Source organism: Podarcis melisellensis (genome assembly GCF_964234715.1).
Source record: "Podarcis melisellensis genome assembly, chromosome: 12".
NCBI lineage: Eukaryota > Metazoa > Chordata > Lepidosauria > Squamata > Lacertidae > Podarcis > Podarcis melisellensis.
Genome location: NC_138544.1, coordinates 51303311 through 51329289, shown reverse-complemented (window position 1 = coordinate 51329289; position 25979 = coordinate 51303311). Strand labels below are relative to the sequence as shown.

Here is a 25979-nt window from a genome sequence, read left to right as displayed (position 1 = left end):
GCCCAGCATTGCAAGCCCAGTGATAAGCACAACATCAAATCAACCCAGTGAGCATATGTCAAAGCAACAGCATAAACATGTAAACATCCTTCCAGCAACTACCATTTGACTCCCAAGATAGCATTTGCAGGCTTTCCAGAACCTTTGGTTCTGCACAGTGATTGACAGGTGGCTTGTCCCACCCACCTGCCAAAGTTGGCCCACCAGGGTGGAGGCAGATGAAAGGTTCCCCACCCCTTCTCTGTGGACCTCTTGTCTTCTTTCTGCAAAGAGTGACAATGGTGGAAAGAGATCGGCCTTTGCTGGTGGTTCCTGCCCCCAAGACTGTAGCAAAGAACAAGAACACTGCATCATTTGGACCCCAAAAAGTCACTAGGGCTTTTCCCTACTGAACATTCCTGGGTGACCCACATATTCCTCTGGTTCTACAGATCTTCTTTGGAGGCCCTGCACTATGTGACCCCAGCAGGCTAAGTCAGGTGGGTGGCTAGAAAGGGAAGGGCCTTTTGAGTAGTGGCTCTCAAGTTATGGAATAGCTTTCCCAGAGAGCCTCTCCTGGTACTATTTTATGGTCTTTTTGGTGCCAAGTATAGAGTTTTTAAGCTTGTATTAAAAGAACAGCTCTTCAGCCTTTAGTATTTTTAATATAAACATTTCACTACCTCCATTTTTTAACGTTGTTTTAAGCTGAGCTGCACATTGTTTTTTTACACACACACACTCACTCACACACACACACACACACACTGTGTCTGCCTGCTATGAATGAAGGTTTTGTTAATATTTCTTTAATATTATTGTTTTCTGCACTTTTTAAAATATCACAGGAGGCTTGTTTCCTGTTCCACTATGCTAACCATTGAGAGCATTTTTTTTGGTGAGCTGCCATATCAATTTAAACAAATAAATAGCACAGTAATTAAATACAGTGGTACCTCGGGTTACATACGCTTCAGGTTACAGACTCCGCTAATGCGGAAATAGTACCTCGGGTTAAGAACTTTGCTTCAAGATGAGAACAGAAATCGTGCTCCGGCAGTGCGGCTGCAGCAGGAGGCCCCATTAGCTAAAGTGGTGCTTCAGGTTAAGAACTGTTTCAGGTTAAGAACAGACCTCCAGAACAAATTAAGTTCTTAACCCGAGGTACCACTGTAATGGTAACCCTATGCATACATATCCTTCATCTGATGCTTTTTTGCCACTTAGCTTGTGTGAACTTACTCCACGCTCAGTCATGAGCTGACAGGCAGGTTTGATACCTGTGGGGGGCAGGGTTGCTCACGTAACGTCTAAATTGGGACTTGATGTTGCATTCACCCCTGGTCAAGGGTTTGCTTCACTCCTAGAGTGATCCGAGAGCTTTTTTCTTCTCCTGGAGAGCGGAGCACCTGAGACACTGAATTACAGGTTGCTCTTTCAGAAGTCGAGGCTTTTCCGCCGCTCTGCCAGACCCATTAGGCAGGCAGGTTTCTCTGCAAGTACCGTTCTGTTGCTAAGGAGTTTATAATTTCAGCTTTCGAAGGTGGGGGAGAACACGGGAAGCCTCCCGACACCAGGAGGTGTCGTCTGGAGAAAAATTTTGCTGGCATCCCACGCTTGGGGCTCCTGCCTTCGCTGTCTGCCCACCCACCCCCCTCGCTCACCCCACACTCGCCCTGTGAGCAAGTGCTCTTAACAACCACCCCACTGTTCTGAAGAAAGCAGCCTTACAAGAGGGTTCGCATTAGCTTTTCATCTGGGAGGAGGTTGCTGGGAGGGGAGCCAGTGGCAGTTACAGGAAAGTGTGGCGGGTGGCGGGGAGAGAAGCACAGAGGGCTGGTAAGAAGAACACACACAAGATGAATCGGAGGAGGCAAAGCTCACGTACGCGGAGGAAGGCGTAGGCTTTGGACCTGATCAGCAAAACGGCCAAGCCATTTTAATGCGTCGGTTTTAATTTGCATTGGACGGAGCCAAATGTTTCTGCTTGCCTGGTGTAACCTTGCGAGTGGAGCAGAATGCCACCCTGCATGTTACCAATTCCGCGCCCCCCCCCAAAAAAAGAAAACACAGGTTGCCAAGAAGCTACTCAGATTCATTCCAAGAAATACCTGAACAGGATGTCCTTGGCCACTTCTGCAAATGAACATATAATTGTTGTGTGGTTGGTTGTCATCCATCTGCCTCTGCGGGGTGACTCTGCGGGGTGAGGTCAAGCTGTTGCAAGGTTGCTGCGCCTGTTGTGCGTGTAGAAACTGATACAGGAGAGACATGTTTTGTTGCAGTTGGGGCAGGTGAAGGCTTTTGGTTGTGCTGCTGCAGGTGCACCACGGCGTTTCTTCTCTCTATGCTCCTCCCAGATGGTGGGGACGTCGGGCAACATCCTGGTGCCCAGGCATCTTCACTTGGTCGCAAGTGGTTGAAAGGCAGATCGCAAAATGTACCTGGCACTTGGCTAATTTCAAACACTTTGGGTTGGGCTTTGGTGGAGTCTCACAGATTGGGTGCAAAGTCAGGTCAAAACTTGGCGGTTTAGGAACTGCACCAGAATGCAGCCGGGAAAATCAGAATAAGGGGACAAAGGGCAGAGCAATGGCAGGCAGAGGTGATATCAATATCTATCTGCCTGTCTGTCTTACTGCCTTGTGCTGTTGTTATTTCGCACACCTATAATTTATTTCCATTTCTGTATCGTTTTAGTTGGCATTCGCAAGCTGCCTTGAGATAAGTGAGGAATCTGTTACACACATAAACAAGTCACGAAATCGGAGGGGAAATGTACATAAAATGTGCTAATCACAATGTGCAAACATTTCTAAAACATACACAGATCTGACTCTCAAATTCCGGCTAGTTCCTGAGTTATGCAGCTATTTCAGAAAACAATGCCCAGCCTACATGTTACTAATTAAGGCAGGCATAGGCAAACTTGGCTTTCCAGATGTTTTGGGGCTACAGCTCCCATCATCCCTGACCAGTGCTCCTGTTAGCTAGGGATGATGGGAGTTGTAGTCCCAAAACATCTGGAGGGCCGAGGTTGCCTATTCCTGAATTAAGGCCACCAACCTCTGCACAGTTACTTGGGAGTAGCATCACAGAGCTCAGTGGGACCTTCTTCTGAGTAGACCTGCCTAGACCAGCATTGTAAGATGCATCTGTACCAGGAATTGACAACTGGTGATATGGAAGTCACAGATCAGTCCTAAATTAGGATAGTAGTATTATTACGAACTAGATAGCATTTGACTGGTTCTACTAGCAAACTTTCTATCTGGCAGCTGATATTAGAATCTGAAAAAACAGTAAAATTCAGATCTGGATATTTTTATGATAATAAAAAATAAAAAATAAATAAATGACATTAATATATCCCATGTCTGCAAAAAACCCTCAACAACTTAGTATCTGAACTGGTTTGTAGAGGAAGGCTGGAATCCTATATAAGGGGAGTAAGCCCCGTGGTATAAATGGGCCTTACTCCTGAGTAGACATGACAAGTATCGCATTTCATTATGATCGTGGTGACGATGACAATTATCACTGCGAGTTGGCATTTGCTTTGCATTTTGAGTGTTTTGCATGCCTTATATGAGTTACCCTTGTACAAGTCCAGTAACGGGGGGGTCACTGTTGTTTATATCTCCACATTACAGAATCGTGGACCTGGGGGGCGGTGGGGGGGGGAGAGAGATAGGAAAAATGCTCTGGAACAGAGGTTTGCCCCCATCTACTTTGTGTGCTTCATAGCAGAGGTGAGATCTGAAATGTTCCCTTTTCAAAAGCTTCCATGCATAACCTTTTGGCCAGGGAACTGCAAGACACCAGGAGCGGCTCGGGTTTAAAGGAGTGATTTTTCTTGGCTTTTTTGACAGCAGCACAAGATTCCATCCTGAAGCGTGTCTCTTCCTATTCCCCACCCTGTCCATTGTCAAGCTCCAGATCATGTTGTTTGTAATCCTGGTAAGGGAGAAGTGAATTCCAGCACCCACACAGAGCAAGAGAGAGAGCGCTAACAGCTGCCGAACACCTGGAATTGCTACCTCGGAACGGGCAATATGGGTCGCCCGCGTAATCAGAGCATGAAAAAAATGCTTAAGAGACCGCGGCACCTGTTCTTTCATAGGGCTGCCACCTTCCCCCAGGGGAGGGGGAGATACCAAGCCGTCGCTCCTTTGCTTTAAATAATGCATTCAAATTATTATTTTTAAATAAAAAAAGCTCCACGCTCTAACCTAGAGGTTGATTGCCTTGGGTTTTTTTTAAATCTAGAAATCCAGATTATAACAGGCTAAAAGTAGGCCAGTCAGCCAATTAAACTAAAAGTTCTTTAAAGTGTGAGGCCATTGCTCAGTGGCAGAACACACGATCTGCCTGCCAAATGCCCCAGGTGTCCCTGGGTAGGGCTGGAAGGGACCACGAGGGTCATCTAGTCCAATTCCCTGCAATGCAGGAATATTTTGCCCAACATGGGGCTTGAACCCACAACTCTGAGATTAAGATATGCTCAATAATAATAATAACATAGCTGTCAAGTGTCCCTTATTTGAAGGGACAGTCCCTTATTCCAGCGCCATGTCCCGCTGCTGTCCCTTATTGATGGATGTCCCTTAAATGTCACTTAAATGATGTCCCTTAAATTTCAAAGGAAGCAGCTCCTCTCCCTCCCTCCCTGCCGGCCAGGGAGGAGGGAGGATCCAACTGTGTTGCTTGGTTGTGTTGCTCACCCAGTAAGAAATCTAAGACCGACTGGGGGGTGGAGCTTGCATGCCTTGTGTGTGGCTAGTTAATGCAAGCTGAGGGGTTTTTTGAATGCTGGATGCCATTTTGTTGCACATGCTGCTGCAAACTTTGCAGTTCAAAGCCAGGCAGGGGAGCCATCTTAAGTTGAGGCTGCATAGGCCTTGTGGTGCATGTGATTCAGATTCTATTTAGTTGAACCTCTGGTTACAAAGTTGGTTGGACAGTGTTCTCGAAGCTACCAGCATGAGTTTGACCAGACTGCAGGAGGACAGGAAGATTGGAGTGCCTGGAACATGTGAGGCTGCATGTTCCAGGCACTTATTTTGGCTGCTGGTCCCTTATTTTCAAGGCTGCTGGTCCCTTATTTTCAAATCTGTAAGTTGACAGCTATGAATAATAAGCATAGGGTTTTGTGCAATACATAAATAAATTCTGGCAACTGGACAGAAAGTAATGTCACATACTAGTATCTGGAGAGGATCGTGTGAATGGATGCTGACTTGTGCAAGACCCTCCTAAGGATCCTGAGATCTCTTAACCCCGTGGATTTTTTTTTATGTAAGAAGAAGAAAAACCCATCATACACTTTGCCTTGGTTTTCTGAGAAAGAAGAGCGTTCCCTGTCCTCCCACAGCCTTATTAATTCACATCCCCAAATCTGACACAAAGAGTCCTGTACAAATCTTGCCTTTTGCTCACCGCTCCTAAAAACGATTACAGCGACTGTCAATCTTGGATGTTATCTCTGAGATCTCACTGTTGGAAGGCACCTGTCTATGTGACCACCGTAATAAATCAGCTCAGGCGAGGCTTGGCACATGGAGAAACCTCAGGATTGCTTGAGGTTTAGCATAATCCAAATGCCCGAGGAAGACATTGTTTGCGGCCTGGGAGAGCAGGAAGCCTTGATTAACACTGATCTGGCTGTCTCAGCCCTAATGCTCACTCGAGCCAGGTGGACGTCTTGGGCCCAGAGGCCACAAACCTATAGACTGCCAGAAGATCAAAGCGCCATCACTTTCCATAAATTATGTGGCTGCTTTGTGTTAATGGATGCAGGAAAGGTAAACAAAGCCACAGCGATCGGAAGGGGAAGCTCTCAAATAGGGATGGAGGGAGGTCCCCGTTTCAGTTCTCGTGAGTTTCATGTTTTTCTCGAGTCCAGTTCTCCATTTTCCTGCTGCAACTTGCAGATTGCTTTTTAAGAAGTCCTCGGGAATACCCATCATCATTTGGGTGTGCATTTTCCCCAAGAAGCACATTTTGTGTGCAGTTTTGACTAATGTGCACATTTGTGCAAGCAGTTTTCCCTAGTGCGATACATTTTTATTTTTGCATCGTTTTCTCTAAAATCTTCCTACTTGCCCCATAATAAATGCATCTTTGTAAACAGTGGTTTGTGTTGGGGATAAGCAGTGTCCAGTGCACAGCGGAATGATGAGAAGTATGTGCCAACATGCTCTATACTACTTTATTTACAGTTCAAAGCTGGTAAGTTACAGAAAAACATCTTCCCTCTGCCGGAGCAGAGAAAGCGTCATCTCTCCTCAAAGCACGGAGAGAATCACAAACTGAAACTGCAAAGAACCAGTGAAAAACAGGAAACCAGTGTACGTCACATCCAGTCTCCCATTCCCGTGGGAAACCCAACAGTGCATTTACTGTGGAATGTAAACAACCTGTCTCGTGACAAGCACTTCGCTGCACAGAGAAGAAAGCAGAAACCAACATCCTCCCCCTTTCTGTGAACATCTCTGGGCAGCGTGTTCGTACAATATCAGTACAAACCCAACTTCTGCACATAGGTACAGTGTTGATCCCTTGATACAATCTTGGACAATACATCAGCAGGAATTTCATTACCTGGCATATAGGACACCGTTACGAGTCCCTTCTGAATACGTTCCCTAGCATGTTGCAACTTCAATTGCAAGTGCTTCGTGCTTTGCTTACAACCTTCAGAATTCAGCAAAGCCAAACATGCTTTGTTGTCCTGGTAAACCTGGATTGGACATTTGACAGGAATTTTCATGTCTTTGCACAATTGTAACAACCATTCACAGTCTTTAAGTGAATAAGACAGTGCATTCAGTTCAGCTTCACAAGTACTTAAGCTAATGCCACTACCGATCTTCAGGAGGGGGTGGAGTTGCGGGCTCACGACCCGCCCACACTCTCGCGGGGCTGAGGTCAGCCCCGCGGGAATTGCAGGGAGTCCCCAGTCACCCCGCCCACGCTCCCACGAGGCTGAGGGCAGCCTCGCGGGAATCAGGGATTCCCTAGTCACACCCCCGCGGGCCAGCCAATCGGCTGGCGGCCGGGGCGGGCCTTCCAGAGGCCACATAAGGTCGGGGCAGCCCCCGGCTCGCCCCTTTTCTCCCTGGCTGCGAGGCGGTAGGCATTGGCCGGGGTATTGTCATGCAAATGAGGTGGGGGGGAGGAGCGCCATCACCTCCCCCAAAGATTGAAGGGTAGTTCGTTAAAGGACTCCGAGGGGCGACGCCTCGTCCGAAACCTACGGAGGCTAGGGCCTAAAGCGCGCCCCCGAGCGGTAACCCCTCGGGGAGCGCCTAGGGATACGCATCTCGGGTAGCTCCCCCTGTTGGTGTTTAACCCTTCCCGATTAGATCGGATAGACTGTTAGGGGCCAATGCCTAAAGCCAATACCTCTCTTTCCTGTAATCAATAAAGTTGTGGCCATTTTCGCCCATTAACTTAAATTCTTGTGTCCTGTGTCTTTATTCATTACACCCGTGGGGGGGAGGAAATAGCCACGCAACTGTTGTTTGCTTCTTGCATGACCAATCAAATAGACCCTGATTGTACTTATAGCAAACTCCAGACGTACTTTTCCTGTCTGTAGTGTCACTTCCAAAACTTGCATCTGCAAATATCTCAAGACCACCAGACTTCTGATTGTTAAATCTCAGTCTGTAATGCATAGTGCCTTTCAAATATCGCGCTATGCGTTTCAGAGCTTTCCAATCCTTAACAGTAGGATTGTTGACTTGTCTGCTTAGCAAATTACAGCTAACAGCAATGTCAGGTCTTGAACATCTGGCAATGAAGTTTAGCTTGCCTAGCACACTTCTGTACAGTGTAGTGTCAGAAAATGCTTCTTCAGTGTCATCTACCTGATAACCTGTTATCATCGGTGTGTCCACAGGGTTAGCATCCATCAGGTTTAGTTTGCTTAACACATCAGCAATTTTCCGTGACTGGTGTACTAGAATGTTACCATCTTGATCTCTCTCTATTTCCAGAGATAGGTAGTTGTTTACCTCACCAAGATCTTTCATGTCAAAGTGCTCTTTCAGTTGAACTAGGGCGTTATTGTACATTGTGACATCTTTCCAAAAGAATAAAAGATCATCAACATAAAACAAACAATACAGTTTCTTTTGCCCCTCCTCTTTGACAAATACACATGGATCAGCTTTCCCTTGCTTAAAACCTAGAGAAAACAATACTTCAGTGAGTTTTGTGTGCCAACACCGTGCACTTTGTTTGAGACCATAAAGGGACTTTTTCAGAGCACAAACAAATCCCTGTTTTACCTGTACGCCATCAGGTGGAAGCATATAAAGTGATTCATCTAGAGATCCGTACAGAAAAGCTGTATTCACATCATGGTGACTAATGTGTAGATTTTCCTCTGCAGCTAGCTTGAGCATAAGCCTAATGCTCTCATACCTCACTGTGGGTGAGTAGGTTTCGTGATAGTCTTCACCTGGTACCTGTGCAAATCCTCTGGCTACCAATCTGGCTTTGTGTCTGACTATCTTGCCATTTTGATCAGTCTTCGCTTTGAAGACCCATTTGCTTCCAAGCAATTTCATTCCTGGAACTACTGGAACAAGTTCCCATGTTTTGTTCCTTTCCAAGGAATCAAGCTCAGCCTTCATGGCATTTAACCATGGCTCAGCTTCCTTTGAATCCAAATCCTGGATTTCTTGGAAACTTGAAGGTTCAAAAACCTTCTTGGAGCTTTTAACAGCTGTTACTGCTATCTTAGCAAACTCATCAGCAAATCTCTTTGGAGGTCTGCCTTTTGTGGCTCTCTGTGACCTGCGAATTAGCCTTAAGTCTTCAACACTTTCCTCTTCCTTCTTAGGAGAAAAGTGACCTATTGTGAACAATGGTTCCTCCAATTCTTGATCAGAACTTTCAGAGGGTCGCATAGAGGCTTTCGCACTCTTGAAATCCTCTGAATCATCTGATTCAGTTTCGGACTCAGAATCAGAACCTTCATCAGTGGGTGTGGGTTGTTGTGGTTGCTTTTGACTATCCTCAGTCTCATCACTGTCATCAGGATAACATTGGAAAATTCCCACATTCTCCCCCCACTTGGCATTGTACTCAACACTTCTTGTGAGCTTAATCTCCTTAGAGTCAGTCATCATTATTCTGTAAGACCCTTTCTGATAACCTAGAAAGATACCATGCAATCCACGCTTGTCTAACTTGGAGTGTTGTGGTGAGTGAACCCACATGTCAGAACCAAAAATTTTCATGTGTTTGATGTATGGCTTCTTGCCAAACATCTTCTCATAGGGGGTACAACCAATCGCTGAAGATAACCTGCGATTATAACTGTAAGTGAAACATGAGAGAGCTTCGGCCCAATAACTCTCTGGAAGATTTGCATCATGCAGCAAGGTCTTTAACCCTTGAAGCAATGTTTGATTTGCTCGTTCTGCAAGTCCATTCTGCCATGGCGAGCGAGGACTAGACAAATCGTGTTGAATTCCTTTCTCAGCCAGAAAAGCTTCAAACTGCTGAGAAGTGAATTCTCCCCCCCGGTCAGTGAAAAGAATCTTTATCTTCTTACCATGCACATTTCCCAACCAAGCACAGAATTCCTTGAACCTAGGAAAAGCCTCTGATTTCTGCTTGAGATTGTACACAAAAATATACCTGGAAAATGCATCAAGGAGAACCATGAAGTACCTATTTCCACCCAAAGAGGGCGCTAGTGGTCCAACCAAATCAGCATGAATAATTTGGTATGGTTCTGTAGCTTGCCTACTAGACACCTTACCTTTCGCAGCCACTTTCACCTTGTTTGCTGCGCATGCCTTGCACTTCATGTGGTACCTGCAGGGTTTAATAGTCATACCTTCAACCAAGGCAGGCATTTTAGATACTGCCTCAAAATGCAAATGACCAAATTTCCTGTGAAAATCGTGAATACATTCTGCATGCAAACTTTTGTTAGAACCTGCAATGCAACAAGTGTCATCCTGCACAACATCATCATAATACAAAAGAAACAAACGACCAACATATTCAGCATGCAATACATAATCGTTTTTCTTTGTGATGATGCATCTTTTGTTCTTAAAAGAAACGTCAATTTTCTTCTCAATCAGCTGTCCAACGCTGAGCAGATTATGTTTCGCATCCGGCACATAAAGAACATCCTGTATCGATAAGTCCAAACTGTGAAGAACAACAGTTCCGTAGCCTTTACTGGGGATTGTGTGGTCATCCGCCTGGTGAATTGCACCTTCCTGCGGTGTAAAAGACACGAACAGTCGCTTATCGTTGCACATGTGATGCGTTGCCGCTGAATCAACAACGAAGAAAGATCTAGACGTCTTCTTGACCTCTGCAACCTCTGCAACCTTTGCAACCTTTGGAGCGAAGCGTGAGACCATTGCCTTGTGCTGCGTTGTCCTGGACACTGGACCTTTGTCTTTGCTCTGGCCTTTTCCACGCGATGAGCTTTCGCTGCGCTGCTCTGTCTTGTCCTTGGGATATTTGCATTCCCTCTTCATATGGCCTAGACGTCCACACGAGTAGCATTTCACTGCCTTCAAAGCTTTGGCGCCATCTGGTGGTTCCACTGCACTGCGGGATGACGACTGTGAAGTCTCCCCCTTGTTGATGCAGCTAGCACCGCGGCGATCCGCTTCATTCAATATCACGGCAGTAACATAGTCCACTGTCAGCTGAGCAGTTGGCTGTACAGCAATCTGAGTCGCAACAGACTCCCAACCTGAACCCAAAGATTGTAGTATCATGAAGGAATACACAGCCTCTGGAAAGTTGAGTCCTCTCTGTTGCAGCTCATGTCTCAGATTCTGCATCTCCATCAGATGTATACGCACATCTCCACCTTCAGCAAGAGCCATATTATGCAGCTTGTTAAAGTAAAACATAGTGGATCCAGCTTCTGTCCTCAAGTGAGCCTCTCTCAGAGCGTCCCAAATTTCTCTGGCTGAGGTCTTATCACGCAATAGACAGAGCTCTTCTGGGGATACTATCAATGTAAGAGTTCCCCTTGCCTTGGAATCCATAGCTTTCCATTCATCTGTAACTGGAGCTGGGGGGGTTTCTGAAATTACCTTAAACAGACCCTCTTTCCGCAGAATAGCCTCTGCATAGAGAACCCAGTCCGCGTAATTTTTCTTATTGAGCTTAGGAACCCCAAAAGCATCCTGAAGGGCCATCATGACTCTGGCATTCGCCTTCTGCGTCATCTCTGCTGCTTTAAATCAGACTGCTTTATACATGCTGTGTCTGTTTACAGCTGCCTCAATCCAAAGGCAAATTCAAAGTTACTTTCACTTTCCCAGCCATCCAAGCCACTACGCTTGTGCCGTGGAAAACGGCTTTAAAAGTTCAAAGTCCAGCCATAAAGCCATAAATTAGAAGCTGGCAGGCTGCCCGGAGCAGTAGCACATACCTTCATCAATCATCTTGACGCGCAGAGCAGATACCTTGCGTTCCGTCCCTCTGCCGCTGTTCCGATGCTTTGCCGGCACTTCGTTTCTTTGCTCCTTTGTTCCTTTGCCAGGAGCCCAACTTCTGAAGTCCATTCTCAAAACACTGCGTTTTTCTGGGCCCATAACCAAATGTTGGGGATAAGCAGTGTCCAGTGCACAGCGGAATGATGAGAAGTATGTGCCAACATGCTCTATACTACTTTATTTACAGTTCAAAGCTGGTAAGTTACAGAAAAACATCTTCCCTCTGCCGGAGCAGAGAAAGCGTCATCTCTCCTCAAAGCACGGAGAGAATCACAAACTGAAACTGCAAAGAACCAGTGAAAAACAGGAAACCAGTGTACGTCACATCCAGTCTCCCATTCCCGTGGGAAACCCAACAGTGCATTTACTGTGGAATGTAAACAACCTGTCTCGTGACAAGCACTTCGCTGCACAGAGAAGAAAGCAGAAACCAACAGTTTGTTGGAGAACTGCACTGCATAAGGTAGATAAGTTTGAATTTTGAAGGATGGCTATGTTCCAGGTCACATATTGTTTTGGAAAATGCAAATTTTGCCGCTGTGTGTTGATGGCTCTGGTTCCACCAAGGTTGGTCTCCCTGCCTTCTACCCGACCATTTCACAGTGCACACCAATAGCCACTGATTTGGGGGTCGTGAGGATGCATTTGCAACACATGATATAGTGGTGTTGTCCATATGAACATATAATCTTAGAATTATTTAGAAGGGACAACCAGGGCCATCTAGTCCAACCCTCTGCAATGCAGGAAACGTTTGCCAGATGTGGGGCTCAAACCTGCAACCCTGAGATTAAGAGTCTCAGGCTCTACCGACTGAGCTATCTGCAGTGATGATGTCCCCTATCATGCGATTAACGTAAATAATATCTTTCTGGAGGAGGTGCAATTCCCATGGATCCCACTGCACCTACAGGACCCACAAGGAGTCGGGGGGGGGGGGAATAGTCCTGTTCAGAATGGATTAGCTGTGTTGACCACACAATCTTGCTTTATGGAGCATGGGGAATATCCCCACAAGGGGCTCAAGGCAACAGCTGTGGCAAAGGGACCTGTGTGTTGGCATGCAGCCAAGGAAAAAGGGGCAATTGGCTGGCTCCAGCCCACCGGCCGGTGTGCCAGGCAAACTCCAGTCCTTGGTGCAGCATGAATCTGCAACCAGAAGCTAGGGCACGCTACGCAGCAGAGTAACCACTGCACAACAGAAGTGGCAGGAGAGGCTGTGTGAGCATATTTACAAGCAGTTTATCCAGCGTCCATCAGGACAAAAGGAAACATGTCTGATCTCCTTCGTGTCCAAAGCAAGACAGCTAAAGCAAAAACTATACACAAACAGAAGTTCCCAGCAAGCTGCGCTGGAGTATAAACAGACGTGTGACACACAACAATCATGCCTGTTCCTTAAGGTGGAACGGAACATCCCAACACTGAGTGCCAGGAAAATCACTTTGGAAATCATCTGGCTGAAAGTTGAGCCATAAACCTTTGGAAGTAATTGAGCAAAAAACTGTGGAGACCACATACCAGCAGAATGGTACTGACCCTGACCCTGCTGTGACACCAGCACCCAGCGGGAGTTTGTGGTCATACATGCAGAGAAGTGCCCAGAAATCCATGCACGTTCTTAGAGGTCTGTTGGAACAGGAAGTGTTTTTCCCATGGCGCGCAACTCCTAAAATCAAAAATATCAATGAGTAATATTGTTCCAGCCCCAATTTCCTTTCCTGTTGTTGTTTTGATGAGGATAAGGGGCCTGATGCCGTTTCGATCCACAGAAATCCTTCCTGGTCGCAGCAATTCACATGTTTTATTGGAATTCAGGTGCTTTCAAAAGAGTTTATCAGATCTTTTCGCTCTTCCTGCATTAGCACTCAAGATTCACTTCAGGATAGCTTTCAGCCTTCCTCCTTGAAACTGCTGTTCATTAAGGGAAGGCTTGAGTGATTTGCGATAAAATTCTTTCTGTGGGATGTGAGTGGCAGCAGTCCGGTGAAGAGAAGAGCCAGCCAGAGATGGAGAGCGAGGGGGGGCTGCAGCGGTGGGTGGGTGGGTGGAGAGGGAGGCTAGCCAGGGGCGGTTGACATCTTTTGTAGAAGCTGGGAGGTGACTGGGGTGAAGAGAAAGCCTCGGGAAACCTCCCTTGGGCCTTAAAACAAGGCTGCTTTCAAAGGCGGTCAACCTGATAGGCTTTTACTGTCCCAGGCAAAATCCCATCCCTCTACCCAGGAGAACGTGAAGCCAAAACAACGAATCGTGGTCAGTGTGTTTGCATCAGAGCATAAGGAGATCCTTGCTAGATCAACATTGCTGGATTACCTAATAGGACGGCGCCAGCACTTTGAATGGTCCATGCGCGGCACACGTCATTTGCTTACGTAGGTATACAGCATAATATTTGCAGATTTTGCCTGTGCATTGTTGCTGACGCAGGCCAGGTGATATACAAACCCTTGAACAACAAGCACAGAGGACACTTTAATGGCCACCTGAGTCCTTGTCTACCTGTCGGATCAGAGATTATCCAGAGGAAAGCTGCCAGTTGCCCCCCCATGTTACAAAGGTTACTAGTTGGCTAACCTCAACTAGAAATCAGGCATTGAGTGTCACCACCTGTCCCATTCTGTGGAACACTCTCTTCCCAAAGAGGTTCAGAAGGCATTCTGCTTTTGACTTTCAGGTGCCTCTGAATATATTTTTATTGCCACCCAAGCCTTTGCAGCTGGTTAATTATCACTTTTGATCAGGCACCTTGATTATTACCTGTATTTTTATTCTTTGAATCGTGTTTTATATTTTACCCTGCACTGGTATTTAATGATATGATGGTATAGAAATAGTTTTATATAAATAAAATGTGTCCGTTATACTCGCAAGCACTGCATATTTTTTATGTGACCAGACCTTCACTGTGTCTGGCTCCTTTGCGTTTAATTTTTAATCCACGTTGTATTTACCGGAGCTTGCTGTAGTAAGAAAATTGCCTTTTAAGAACCCGGTGGTCACTGACCCTTTTCATCCCAGACCAAACCTTTCCTTCTCCTTGCCTCAGAAATAAAGTTATGTGTGCCCTTTGCAGCCTAGTATCCATTCTGGAGTTCTTCGGGGACCAGAACTTTGCAGTTGCAGGCTCCATCAAATCTTTAAAGAATGGTATTCGGTGCACTACACCTGTCTGTGTCAGAGACAAACCCATAATTTCCCATTTTTTAAAAGTGATCCTGATTATTCTTCTTCGTAACTACTGGCCTGTTCATTCCACTATCTGTCTTTCCTGATCTCTTATTAGTGTCTTCAGCTTGTTCTCTGCCCTCGTCTGATCCTGTTACTTGTCAAGCCATGAATCTCTATTGGCTTTTACCCTTCCCTTCTCTGATCTGAAGTGTGCTTTACTGAGTCAGACTAACGTCCACCTTCCTTAGTATCTATAGCGACTGGCAGACAGTGTCTCTCCAGGGCTTTAGGCAAGAGGTCTTCTTTCCCAGTCCCATTTAGAGATTTCGGGCACCGGACTTGGGACTTACAGTGGTACCTCGGGTTAAGTGCTTAATTCGTTCCAGAGGTCCGTTCTTAACCTGAAACTGTTCTTAACCTGAAGCACCACTTTAGCTAATGGGGCCTCCCGCTGCTGCCACGCCACTGGAGCACGATTTCTGTTCTCATCCTGAAGCAAAGTTCTTAACTTGAAGCACTATTTCTGGGTTAGCGGAGTCTGTAACCTGAAGCGTATGTAACCTGAAGCGTATGTAAGCCGAAGTACCACTGGACTTTGCATGCAAAACAAACGTGCTGCTGCTAAGCGCTTTTTTAAAAAAATACACAACAACATTTGTATACCACTTTACTGTAAATAAAACCACTACGCAGTTTACAAGGCATATAAAATATACATTATACTGTTGATAAAACCCAGCATTAAAAAGAGGCTTATAACAAAGAATAAAATCAGCAGCTGGAAGTATGCAGATTACTGGGCAAGGTACATGTCAAATAGGTACGTTCCTCATAGGCATGGACCAGCTCCTCCCTTTAAAGATGGACTTTTAAAATTCCCTCATGTACATTCTGCTGCTATGCTTGTTTAACTTTAAACGCTTGTTACAACCTACATTTTCCCCCAGTTCTCCCCCTTCTCATAGCTATCTTTATGCATGATGACTGACAACAGGTTCCATCTACGTTATATATATTAGGGGTGTGCATGGGCCCTAAATTTGCCTTGCATCTGTTATCTGTGCATTTTTTAAAATCCCAATCTGTTTCTGAGTTGCTCTGTGCTCTCTTTGCTTCAATCTGCACTCCAGGTTCCAAGCCACTCTGCATAAAATGAGAGCTCTTTGTTCCTCCGTGCTTTAAAACATGGAATCTAAACAGTGACTATAGCTTTCTTCCCTTTTGGCCAAAGTGGATGAAATTTATAGTCACAGCGGCCCTTCCAGAGTTGATTAAGCCTGCCGAGTTGCTGAAAAATAGGTCTGGGGCTTTGGGGGGGGGGCGGGAAGTACAAGGGGCAATGCTGTGAGATTTAGGGCAGTGTGGGCAGTTCTCCTGCACAGGGAATCGAGCTCTGGGGGTGGAAAATCAAGAAGATCCATAATTGGAAGATTCATTTGAGGGCACAAAATTTCCGCCTTGCACAGGGCATCATAGTGCGGAAGATTAGCAAAGTCCGCCCCTGTGAGTGGGGTGAACTAGGAGGAGTCAAGAGGGCCAGACAGAGATGCTTTGAGGGCCACATTCCTCCCCAGATCCCAAAGGCCCCATACTTCTGACCTAGTTGATTGAGCCGATAGATGGAATTGATCAGAATTCGCAGTCCTGATGCTTCAGATAACTGTTTTACTTCTGGATCAATTGTAAAAGCTATGCAGTTTTAGCTTCCTTTTTTAAAAATGCATTCCTTCTGAATGCATTCAGCTGTCACTTCTGCCTTTGGTGGTAAAGGACCGGGAATGCCATTGTTATCCTTGTTCTTTCTGGCAGTAGCTTTTTCTGTGTTTGAAGGCTATTATCACGTCCCCCATCATCTTTCTTCTAGTATGCTGAAGATGTCTGGTACTTTTGACCTTTCCACATATATCTTGCAATCTCAACCCTGTATCATCTTTTGTTCTCTGAATTCTCTCTCGTCTTTTTAATCCCCGTGCATTTTCACTAGAAACATAGCAACAAAAAAAAAAGCTTCTGTATGCATTACTCAGTTGGATAAAAAAGGTGGGTTGCTTTTTTATTTTTAAGAAAATTAAATCTCATACCTATGTATTTCTTTAAAATTAGACCTCACTTTAAAAAACCCCATATGATTAAAAACCCAATCTGAATTCAATGCAATCCAACAAAGAAGTTAAGATTGAATCGTGCCCATCTCTCAAACAGATGGTGTTGAAAGCTGCCTTTCTGTGTAAAAGAGATTTGTGTTTACACTGCAAGCAGGTGGTACTTCTGAGGTTGAGCATTGTAAACGGAACAATAAGGCTTGCAATCCTCTATGCATTTATCTGGGAGGAAGCCATATTCAGCTCGGTGGGGCTTCCTTCTGAGTAGACAGTCCTTCTGCACTGCATATTATATGGGAAGGACTGTAACATCAGTGGTTAGAGCACATTATTTGCATGCAGTATCTGGAATTTCCAGGTCGGACTGGGAATGGCCCTTCCTTGAAACCCTGGAAAACCCCGCCGGCTGGTGTCAACAGCACCGAGCTCAACAGAACATGGTTTAAGGCAGCTTGACATGCTCCTATGAATAGTATCTGTTTCTGAGGGTTTCCTGCTGGTCCTAGGAATGAGCATGTCATTACAAGCACCGGGAGACGCCATCACTTAGCTTTCCAGGCTCATCTGGAATACAGTTCAGGTCAGGTGGAGGGTGTTATGTACTGAAGTTCTCACCCTGGGCCAGCAGGGAGATACTGTAGATAGTTATGCAAATGAAGGATCGAAAGTGACGTTCAGTGATTGGATAGTTTTAGAAAGGTGCTACAGTAACGTTGTACTGGAGCTCTATATAAGCAGGCTGACTAAGCCCTTCAGCTCAGTTCTGTTCTGCCCTCTGAATAAACAAGAGCTGTTTGAAGAATCGCTGTGTCGTCTGATATGTTCACCCACAACTTAACAGAGGGCCCAGATGTAAAAGCAGGTGAGGCTTCTGCACCTTTAATAGTCACCTAAAAGAGGGCATTTCAGAAGTTGAAGCGGTGTCCAGAGCCTGGGGCTCCTGTGCCTTTAACAGGGAGTTTCCGCAGGTGCGGTTTGCATGACAAACTCCACCAGCTGAAGCTCCCTCTTTTACACCACAGTTAATGGTGCGGGAAAGTCCTCCCCTCTTTCTCTATCTGTCCATGCTAATATGGGATGCTATTCCGTTCCTTTGTCCAACTACCTGACCTCTGCCGTGTGTTTCAGCTCTTAATTTATTAATATTTATTGCTCCACTGACCAAACAGCACGGACATTAACTTTCCATCTCAAAAAAAGAATTACTGTTTCGCTCAATAATTTACAAGCCTTGTTTTCAGAAAAGTTCTGGACATTGAGCCTTCGCGTAACCATTTGATTCTGGTATCTCTGCAGGCATTGAAAGGCTTCTAAATAAAGAATTGTCTCTCTTAAGGGAATGTAATTCTGCAGTTCATGTGGGTTGCATCTATTAAGGTTCTGTATAGTTGCAAACCCAATGTTCTGAAATGTTATAACAACCAGTTGTTGGTTCAGGAAATAGATCTTACAATCAGCGGTAGTGGGGTTCTCATGGTAAAGGCATATTCCCCCCCCCCCCACCTGCGAAGGAACCCTTTAGGCTCTGTGAGCTGGATCATTATCTCCCTGCACTCTGTGGGGCAACTTTGACAGGCCAGTGGGACCACCCACCTGTCACAATTGGCCCATAGGAGTGGGGAGGGTGGGCTGAGAGATTAAGCAGGAATGAACACTCCACACATCAGCAGTTGAACAGGATGTTTTGTTCTGTTTTCTTCAGGCTCAGGTCTGCAAGGGAATTCTCTGTGGGGATTCCTTCACACAGTCCAATTGAGCAGGATTGAGCCACTCCCACCTATCAGCTGATTGGCAGAGGGTTCAGTCTTGTTTTCTACAGGCTTCAGGTACATGAAACAGGCTTTGGCTACTGGTATTATTTTTTCTTAAACAAAGAGAAGAAAGCTTAAAAGGTATCCTTCAAATCTATCCCCGAGAACCACGTTCTCCCCCATTTCCATCCCTGTCAGGGGACTGCCATCGGAACAGGGGAGGGAGGCGGGGGGGGGCGGTTGGGATACAGAGAGCCTCCAAAAATCCTGAGGAGCAGTTCCTCTTACAGAGGTGGGGAAAGCCCCACCTCCAGTGGAGAAGAGAGGGAAAGCGCCAGCCGAGTGAGGAAAGGGCTCGGGGATGCTGCTGAGAGCCCCAGCGCCTCAGCCAGCCAGGCTGGCCAGGAGGGACACACGCCACTCCTGTTGCCCACCTTGCGCAGACGGGTGAAACGGAAGGAGGGATGGCGGAGGCTTGGGGTGCTGAAGTTCTTATGTTGAGGGAGAAGCTGGAAGGGGCCACTCCCGGATTCTGCAAGTGACTAAGATAGACATGAATCTTTTAGCTCTGCACTGTAAATAATTTGCACAATAAAACCTGTAAAAGACAGGTTGGAGTCCTGCCTGGTTACTCACGAGCAAGCACCACCAGCACCTGACAGTCCCATTCTGCAACTTACCATAAACCCATCTGACAACAACAACAACACATCATCTTTCCCCATTTATCCCTGGCTCCATTTTCTTCTCCTTCCTCTCTCATCTCTCATCTGTTAAATCATGGATGGTGACCTCTTTTGGGTCAGGGATCTGTGCTCACAACTGATGAAGCTGTATAAATACTATTTTTATTGTTAGAGATTTTAAAATCGTAGAGTTGGAAATGATATCAGTGGTCTTGATTTTAAGCCAGACTATTCTCTGTGATCGCCCATTTGATGGAAAATCCCACGCAAGGGAAAATGCCATTATATACTGCACCTTGAAGTGGAACAGTCCATGCAGGAGGTTCATAACAGTGGGCGCTACATGCTTGAACTGGGCTGGAGTGCTGCTGATGGCTGGAGGGAGATGCACCTGTGCTTTGGCTAGGACTGGGCCCCATCGCCAAGAAACCGGGTGCCCTGCTGTTGGTGCCATCTCTAGACATGGTGGCTATGTTCTCCTTCCACTGCTGCCTCCGAATACGAGTTGCTGGGAATCGCAGGCGGGAAGAATGCTCTTGCACTCAGGCCCTGTTTTGCTGGCTTCCCATAGGCATCCAATTGGTCACTGAAAGGACAGCATGCTGGGGACTTTTAACCTGTTCCAGCAGGACTTTCCTAGTGTTCTGACGGTTGCATCTTGAAGGAGATGCTTTGAGGAGTGCATCTTAAAATAGCATTTGACCTCTCTGGTCTCCCTCTCAAACTCTTTCTCAGCACCACAGCTTCTATATATCTGTGTTAGAGCTCCGAAGTGAGATGTTTTCATAAAGACCGTTACCTATGCTTAATCAAGTATTTTATGTATGTGTTTTAATCTACGTTTGGTTCTTGCTCCCATTTATTTTATAATTATCCGCTTAGAGATACTGTTATGCTATTTATTTAGATGTCTATGCTGGTCTGTGACCGTAATAAATTAAATTCATTCATTCATAAAGATCAGGGATGAGGAGTCTCAGACCTGGAGACCAAATGTGTCCCTCCAGACCTCTGTACTTGGTCCTCAGGACTCTTCATGGGCCACACACTATTCTGAGCCCTACTTTGCACAGTCTTTGAGTATTTTTGCCTGGCTGGAATGTGCCCTCAACCTTTGGTAATGTGGGAATGTTGAGGGTGGCAGGAGAAGATATACAGTAGTACCTCGGGTTAAGTACTTAGAATCATAGAGTTGGAAGAGACCACAAGGGCCATCAAGTCCAACCCCCTGTCTAGGGGTTCGTTAATTCGTTCCAGAGGTCCGTTCTTAACCTGAAACTGTTCTTAACCTGAAGCACCACTTTAGCTAATGGGGCCTCCTGCTGCCACTGCGCCGCCAGAGCACGATTTCTGTTCTTATCCTGAAGCAAAGTTGTTAACCTGAAGCACTATTCCTGGGTTAGCGGAGTCTGTAACCTGAAGCATATGTAACCTGAAGCGTATGTAACCCGAGGTACCACTGTATTGTTTATTAATGTCCTTCCTAACTTGCACTAGCAAGTTCCTTTACTTAGCAGAGTGCATTGCCCTTTACACAGCAGAAAACTAGTTGCAAACTCGTGTGAGTTTCTTAAGACAATATGCAATTCAATCTGGCTTGTCCAGATTGAAATGTCTTCTAATATTTTCCTGGTAAGACCGCTTGAATCCCTCCTAAAATAATAAAGACATCATGGTCTTATTCATAAGCAATGAAAAGAAAGTTTACTCACAATTAGGCAGAGCACAGTGTGATTCCTGAAGGCAGGCTGAAGGCTTAAAGTTATGAACATATACAAAAAAGTTTACTCCATAAGGGAGATGACCTGGGGAACTGCTTGGCTGGCAGCCAGCAGTTGATTCCAGGAAGTTTGCAGGACGAAAAGAAGATGGAAAAAAGAGAGAGTGGCAGCATGCCTTGTCCTTTTACCAGGTCTGGAAAGGTCATGCCCACCCACTAGTCACATGCAAGGAACCCACAGGCCAGGAGGAACAGGAACTTTTGACTGGCTGGACCAAACATTCCCTTGCATGTCCACTCTAGGAAAACAAGGAATGTTGTATTTGACTGCTCCCAGTGGATTACATCCCATAGATAATGCCTCTTGTTTGTCTGGTTGGAGAACAGGGAAGGGGGCATGAGTGTATGTAGAAACTAGCCTGTTGTACAAGGGTGAAATTCACATTAATGGCTCCACTGCCATGTACACTACTGGTATGTGACCTCCAGAAGGTTGTATGGAATAGAATGCAGTCTTTGGCCTGAGGTAAACCACACCTCATTTAGATGCTTTGGTGCATTTGTACAAAATCAGCCTTTTGTTTTATTTTTAATTAGAAAGGACAAAAGGGAAAACATGTTGGACACGGTGGGATGTGTTTCTGAGGAGACATGCGTAAGATTACACAGTGAGAATGCTCTCCACTGCGACTTCGCAGTAAAGGCAACTCCCCATTTACGGGGGGGGTTGTGTTCTGAGGCACCGCGCATTAGCAGGAGGCTCTTAAACTTGGCCTGTCCTGTTCCACCCTTGCCCCGCCCCCTTGGGTGTCAAAAATGGTACATGCGGCCATGGTCATGCGCATGCCAATTGTGCACAAATGGGGATTTGCCTGTATTTCTCAGCATGGATTTCTTGGTGGCGCTACTCTGTTCTGTGGGTGCTCTCTTAGCTGAGAACGTAACAATAAGCAATAATGGACTATTATCAATTTCCACAAAGCCTTCCAGTTTTTCAAAGGAGGAGTCAAACCTTTCCTTAAAGCCCATATAGTTTTTAGATGAACTGGTGGCTTAGATGCTGATGATTGGGAATCTCAAGGTGGGTGCAATCACTTTAATAGGCTGTATTGATTTTAGGCCGCTTTTGATGTTTTGATATATTGTAGAGGGTCACGCTTATGGACATGAAGGAAGCAGATGAACCCAATAAATCTATAAATATCAGCCTTCTCCAAAATATGAGTGTGGCATCACCCTACAGGATCTCCCAGGGAGGCTATAGTATTCAGGCATCTCTTTTGCATGTGCAGTTTGTCTGTTAGTATCACTTGGCACACTCCATTATTAGATGCACACATCCATTGTTTTATTCAAAGTTCCTGAGGGCCATACCGTGTAAGTCGGCAGTTTTTTTTTAAAAAAGATATTTATTAAAGTTTTCAAAAAATTAGATAAAATAGGGGGGAAAAACAAAAAAAAAGAAAAAACAATAAGACATACATACAAAACACATACAATAACAAGTATAATTTCAATCCATTATATTCATAAAACTTACCTTCCCGACCTCCTCATACCTCCCCTTTCTGTATTCCAATCTCTAATTAAATCAATTCAGCAAATCCTTCCCCTAATTTCTGTTTAATTTTTGATCTTTCTTTTCTTAATTACATAATCATTACAGCTAAAAACCCCTTAATTTCTAACATCATTCTAACATTCAATAATCTTACAATGTTTCTTAAGATAGTCCTTAAATTTCTTCCAATCTTCTTCCGCCGTCTCTTTTCCCTGGTCTCGGATTCTGCCAGTCATTTCTGCCAGTCCCATATAGCCTATCACCTTCATCTGCCATTCTTCCAAGGTGGGTAGATCTTGTGTCTTCCAATACTTTGCGATGAGTATTCTTGCTGCTGTTGTAGCATACATAAAAAATGTTCTATCCTTCTTTGACACCAATTGGCCAACCATACCCAGGAGAAAGGCCTCTGGTTTCTTCAAAAAGGTATATTTAAATACCTGTTTCATTTCATTATAAATCATTTCCCAGAAAGCCTTAATCCTTGGGCATGTCCACCAAAGGTGAAAGAATGTACCTTCATTCTCTTTACATTTCCAGCACTTATTATCAGGCAAGTGGTAAATTTTTGCAAGCTTGCAGTCAAGCTTGTAAGTCGGCAGTTTTAGGTGGTGGATGTTGTGGAGGGCCGGGATGGCAGGGGCAGCTTCTGGGCTGTTCTTCCTAACTTCCCACCCCTTTATATTCTTTTGAGCCAGCACCTCACCAGTGGCAATGTTTGTTTGGTGCTGGCCAAGGCTGGCAGCTGTTTCATTCACCGTCTTCTCCCAATGTGTCACACACAGCACTCTTGGGAATGGCCCCCAATGGACTGAGCAGGCGGAGAGATAGCCAGCTCAGTTCCACATGCTCTAGCGGGCCTTTCAGATAAGCATGCATTACTTTGCTTAGGCAATGCATGCTGCTGCTCTTTTAATGAGGAGGGACAGTTTTCTGAAAGCGGAGTACTCAGTCAGTACGCAGGTCTAGTGAGGCAACAGTAGAAATCAAGTGCTGGAACTGTGCTGCCCTAGATTTGTGAAGCCCTGCGTGTGCTTTTTAAAAGCTGAACTTGCTTTCGTTTACAAATTTAAAATATTAATTTTTAAAAACCGAAAACGTGGAGCAGGATCCATGTATGGAAAGGCAAGTAAGGTAAAGGGACCCCTGACCATTAGGTCCAGTTGTGACCGACTCTGGGGTTGTGGCGCTCATCTCACTTTATTGGCCGAGGGAGCCGGCGTACAGCTTCCGGGTCATGTGGCCAGCATGACTAAGCCACTTCTGGCGAACCAGAGCAGCGCACGGAAACACCGTTTACCTTCCCGTCGGAGCGATATCTATTTATCTACTTGCACTTTGACGTGCTTTCAAACTGCTAGGTTGGCAGGAGCAGGGACTGAGCAACGGGAGCTCACCCCATCGTGGGGATTCAAACCACCGACCTTCTGATCGGCAAGTCCTAGGCTCTGTGGTTTAACCCACTGCGCCACCCGCACCCAGAGGGTCATTATCAGGCCAATCTATTGGGGGGAGTGTTGTGGGGTTGTTGCTGGCTAAGGTGCTGAATATGTAGGTCAGGGGTGAGAAACATGTGGCCCTCCAGATGTTGCTGGACTCCCAACTCCCATAAGCCCCAGCTGGTATGGTCAGGGATGATGTGAGTTGTAGTCCAATAACATCTGGAGGGCCCTGGCACAGGAGTACAACCAAATGAGCGTTTTGGGCTGATGATACATTTGATTCTGTTGGTGCAAAGCAGATCATGGTGTGTGTGTGTGTGTGTGTGTGTGTGTGTGAGAGAGAGAGAGAGAGAGAGAGAGAGAGAGAGAGAGAGAGATATGAAGTTGCCATATCGAGTCAGACCATTGGTCCCTCCACCTCTGTATTGTCTATACTAGTGTCTCCCAAACTTGGGTCTACAGCTGTTTTCAGACTACAATTCCCATCATCCCTGACCATTGGTCTTGCTAGCTAGGGGTGATGGGAGTTGTAGTCCAAAAACAGAGACCTAAGTTTGGGAAACACTGGTCTACACTAACTGGCCGCAGCTCTCCTGGGTTTCAGACAGGTCTCTTTCCCAGCCCTGCCAAAAGATGCTGGGAGGTTGAACCTGAAACCTTCTGCATTCAAAGCAGGTGCTCTACCAATGGTCCTTCCCCAAGGTTTCAGGAAGCTCATCCAGGTAAAGGGAAATGGCTCAAACAGCCCTAGACAGGAGTCATGGCAGGGATGATGCGAATACCCACAACCTTCCACTCCCAAAGCGAACCCAACATATCCGATATTGAAGATCGGTATCCCAAGCGGGTTTGTGAATATTGTTTTCTGATCCAGGAAACCCAAAAGCTCAGTGGTTTAATTATGCAAGCTGTTTCACAATTAAGCTGGCTGCACATGCGTTCTGCAGCCGGCAAGAGTGATTCAGATCGTCATTAATTTATACATTTGTCTGTGCTTCTGGTGGGGGAACATGTTCCCCAAGCAACTGGGCAACAATGATTCAGCTGTATGCTGCTGCCTGTGTTTTTTTGGAATGGGGAACAAGATGTGCAACCGCAGAGAACAGTAGCAAAGTGATGCTCACCACTATTTGGGTCAACTTTTTGAAAATTGCATTATCTGCTTGCGCAGGTGACTGTATCAAATGTGGAAGGCTAAAATATACATGAAAGCAGAGTGACACAGAGTCCTAACCCAGCATGCCTCCTTCTACCTGGCCAGGCTATTTGTCCATCTAGCTCAGCATTGTTTTCTTTGGCTGGTGGTCAGGCATGGCCAAACTTGGCCCTCCAGCTGTTTTGGGACTACAATTCCCATAATCCCTGACCACTGGTCCTGTTAGCTAGGGATGATGGGAGTTGTAGTCCCAAAACAGTTGGAGGGCCAGTTTGGCCATGCCTGCTGTAAGGCCTGCTCTGTAGCTCAATGGTAGAGCCCAAGCTTCGCCTGCGGAAGGTCGCAGGTTCGATCCCTGGGATCTCCAGATAAAACTGGGAAAGACTTCTACCTGAAAACACTACAGGGCAGAGGTGGCTTACGTGTGCTCTGCATGTTGCTAGACTACAATTCCTATCATCCAGTTGGCTACACTGGCAGTGGAATCCACAAACAAGTGGAGAGCTGCAGGTTAGCCACCTTTCCTGTAGAGTCAAAGCTAGTTAGTGTAGATAGTGTAGATGGTCCACCAGGTGGACCAATGGTGTTGTTCCGTATAAGGCAGCTTCCTTTGTCACTAGGATGGTGTGTGATTAGTGATGTCACAGGCACTACCCAATAGGTGCTTATGGTAGATAGTGTCCCATGCTCCTATGTCTTTCACATAATCTCCTGTTTCTTTTAACTGCTAGGTGCTAGAGATTGAACCCAGAACCTTTACTAGGCAATTCATGTGCTCTACCATTGAACCTATGAGCTTGGATTTCTGTACGCAGGGGGTCATTTTTAAGGGTAGGTGAGAGGCAAGTATAAAACTAAGCACTATCTTTAAGGACGGGGTGGGGAACTTGCAGTGCTCCGAAAGTTGCTGGACTACCAG

The 25979-nt window shown here is 45.8% G+C and overlaps 2 long non-coding RNA genes across 2 annotated transcripts in view; one reads left to right on the top strand and one right to left on the bottom strand.

Moving 5' to 3' along the window:
* LOC309353482 overlaps positions 1 to 4210 on the top strand; it is a 56432-nt gene extending 52222 nt beyond the window's left edge. Inside the window, exon 2 of the long non-coding RNA XR_014161897.1 lies at positions 3852 to 4210. This is a non-coding gene — a long non-coding RNA (uncharacterized lncRNA). The remainder of the gene's footprint in view (positions 1 to 3851) is intronic.
* Positions 1 to 25979, bottom strand: part of LOC309353405 — a 157457-nt gene that overhangs the window by 1084 nt on the left and 130394 nt on the right. The gene's annotated exons all lie outside the window — the stretch shown is intronic.